Below are 2,500 nucleotides of genomic sequence, written 5' to 3' on the forward strand. Positions count from 1 at the left end.
AGCTTACAGCACCTGCTATTCCCAGGCGGTCTCCCATCCAAGTACTAACCAGGCCCGACCCTGCTTAGCTTCCGAGATCAGACGAGATCGGGCGCATCCAGGCTGGTATGGCCGTAAGCAGAAGCTGTAGCTTGAAATACCTCTTATATGGAGTTGAAGATAAGTCATAGAATATAAGTCATTGATTTGTTGGTTTTATTTGTCGGAGTTAAAGTGCCTTAACCATGTGCAAAACACTTTAGGACGTGAGCTGTCGCTGTTACCAAGTTGAAATATGTGTGGGTAGATTAAGCGAGAGCGCTCTACTGCAGGTTGAAAAAGCTTACAGCACCTGGTATTCCCAGGCGGTCTCCCATCAAAGTACTAACCAGGCCCGACCCTGCTTAGCTTCCGAGATCAGACGAGACCGGGCGCATCCAGGCTGGTGTGGCCGTAAGCAGAAGCTGCAGCCTGAAATACCTCTTATATGGAGTTGAAGATAAGTCATAGAATATAAGTCATTGATCTGTTGGTTTTATTTGTTGGAGTTAAAGTGCCTTAACCATGTGCAAAACACTTTAGGACGTGAACTGTCGCTGTTACCACGTTGAAATATGTGTGGCTAGATTAAGCGAGAGCGTTCTCTGCTGGTTGAAAAAGCTTACAGCACCTGGTACTCCCAGGCAGTCTCCCATCCAAGTACTAACCAGGCCCGACCCTGCTTAGCTTCCGAGATCAGACGAGATCAGGCGCATCCAGGCTGGTATGGCCGTAAGCAGAAGCTGCAGCTTGAAATACTTCTTATATGGAGTTGAAGATAAGTCATAGAATATATGTCATTGATTTGTTGGTGATAATAATTTAGAAGCGCTTATTTGTTGGAGTTAAGGTTACTTAACTATGTGCAAAACACTTTAGGACGTGAGCTGTCGCTGTTACCACGTTGAAATATGTGTGGGTAGATTAAGCGAGAGCGTTCTCTGCTGGTTGAAAAAGCTTACAGCACCTGGTATTCCCAGGCGGTCTCCCATCCAAGTACTAACCAGGCCCGACCCTGCTTAGCTCCCGAGATCAGACGAGATCGGGCGCATCCAGGCTGGTATGGCCGTAAGCAGAAGCTGCAGCTTGAAATACCTCTTATATGGAGTTGAAGATAAGTCATAGAATATAAGTCATTGATTTGTTGGTTTTATTTGTTGGAGTTAAAGTGCCTTAACCATGTGCAAAACTCTTTAGGACGTGAGCTGTCGCTGTTACCACGTTGAAATATGTGTGGGTAGATTAAGCGAGAGCACTCTCTGCTGGTTGAAAAAGCTTACAGCACCTGGTATTCCCAGGCGGTCTCCCATCCAAGTACTAACCAGGCCCGACCCTGCTTAGCTTCCGAGATCAGACGAGATCGGGCGCATCCAGGCTGGTATGGCCGTAAGCTGAAGCTGCAGCTTGAAATACTTCTTATATGGAGTTGAAGATAAGTCATATAATACAAGTCATTGATTTGTTGGTGATAATAATTTAGAAGCGCTTATTTGTTGGAGTTAAAGTGCCTTAACCATGTGCAAAACACTTTAGGACGTGAGCTGTCGCTGTTACCACGTTGAAATATGTGTGGGTAGATTAAGCTAGAGGGTTCTCTGCTGGTTGAAAAAGCTTACAGCACCTGGTATTCCCAGGCGGTCTCCCATCCAAGTACTAACCAGGCCCGACCCTGCTTAGCTTCCGAGATCAGACGAGATCGGGCGCATCCAGGCTGGTATGGCCGTAAGCAGAAGCTGCAGCTTGAAATACCTCTTATATGGAGTTGAAGATAAGTCATAGAATATAGGTCATAGATTTGTTGGTTTTATTTGTTGGAGTTAAAGTGCCTTAACCATGTGCAAAACACTTCAGGACGTGAGCTGTCGCTTTTACCACGTTGAAATATGTGTGGGTAGATTAAGCGAGAGCGCTCTCTGCTGGTTGAAAAAACTTACAGCACCTGGTATTCCCAGGCGGTCTCCCATTCAAGTACTAACCAGGCCCGACCCTGCTTAGCTTCCGAGATCAGACGAGATTGGGCGCATCCAGGCTGGTATGGCCGTAAGCAGAAGCTCCTGCTTGAAATACCTCTTATATGGAGTTGAAGATAAGTCATAGAATATAAGTCATTGATTTGTTGGTTTTATTTGTTGGAGTTAAAGCGCCTTAACCATGTGCAAAACACTTTAGGACGTGAGCTGTCGCTGTTACCACGTTGAAATATGTGTGGGTAGATTAAGCGAGAGCGCTCTCTGCTGGTTGAAAATGCTTACAGCACCTGGTATTCCCAGGCGGTCTCCCATCCAAGTACTAACCAGGCCCGACCCTGCTTAGCTTCCGAGATCAGACGAGATTGGGCGCATCCAGGCTGGTATGGCCGTAAGCAGAAGCTCCTGCTTGAAATACCTCTTATATGGAGTTGAAGATAAGTCATAGAATATAAGTCATTGATTTGTTGGTTTTATTTGTTGGAGTTAAAGCGCCTTAACCATGTGCAAAACCC

The 2,500-nt window shown here is 46.0% G+C and overlaps 8 non-coding genes across 8 annotated transcripts; all 8 read right to left on the reverse strand.

Moving 5' to 3' along the window:
* On the reverse strand, positions 1 to 119 carry LOC133426794 (5S ribosomal RNA). The gene has a single exon (XR_009772081.1). It is a non-coding gene; the product is annotated as a 5S ribosomal RNA (ribosomal RNA).
* Positions 120 to 319: 200 nt separating this feature from the next.
* Positions 320 to 438, reverse strand: LOC133426962 (5S ribosomal RNA). Its single transcript, XR_009772240.1, has one exon. It is a non-coding gene; the product is annotated as a 5S ribosomal RNA (ribosomal RNA).
* Positions 439 to 637: 199 nt separating this feature from the next.
* LOC133427013 (5S ribosomal RNA) lies at positions 638 to 756 on the reverse strand. The gene has a single exon (XR_009772288.1). It is a non-coding gene; the product is annotated as a 5S ribosomal RNA (ribosomal RNA).
* Positions 757 to 973: 217 nt separating this feature from the next.
* On the reverse strand, positions 974 to 1,092 carry LOC133426759 (5S ribosomal RNA). The gene has a single exon (XR_009772047.1). It is a non-coding gene; the product is annotated as a 5S ribosomal RNA (ribosomal RNA).
* A 199-nt stretch (positions 1,093 to 1,291) lies between these two features.
* Positions 1,292 to 1,410, reverse strand: LOC133426474 (5S ribosomal RNA). The gene has a single exon (XR_009771797.1). It is a non-coding gene; the product is annotated as a 5S ribosomal RNA (ribosomal RNA).
* A 217-nt stretch (positions 1,411 to 1,627) lies between these two features.
* On the reverse strand, positions 1,628 to 1,746 carry LOC133426486 (5S ribosomal RNA). The gene has a single exon (XR_009771806.1). It is a non-coding gene; the product is annotated as a 5S ribosomal RNA (ribosomal RNA).
* Positions 1,747 to 1,945: 199 nt separating this feature from the next.
* On the reverse strand, positions 1,946 to 2,064 carry LOC133426371 (5S ribosomal RNA). The gene has a single exon (XR_009771700.1). It is a non-coding gene; the product is annotated as a 5S ribosomal RNA (ribosomal RNA).
* A 199-nt stretch (positions 2,065 to 2,263) lies between these two features.
* On the reverse strand, positions 2,264 to 2,382 carry LOC133426951 (5S ribosomal RNA). The gene has a single exon (XR_009772230.1). It is a non-coding gene; the product is annotated as a 5S ribosomal RNA (ribosomal RNA).
* Between the last annotated feature and the right edge of the window lie 118 nt (positions 2,383 to 2,500).

This window comes from Cololabis saira, unplaced genomic scaffold (genome assembly GCF_033807715.1).
Source record: "Cololabis saira isolate AMF1-May2022 unplaced genomic scaffold, fColSai1.1 scf026, whole genome shotgun sequence".
Classification (NCBI taxonomy): domain Eukaryota; kingdom Metazoa; phylum Chordata; class Actinopteri; order Beloniformes; family Belonidae; genus Cololabis; species Cololabis saira.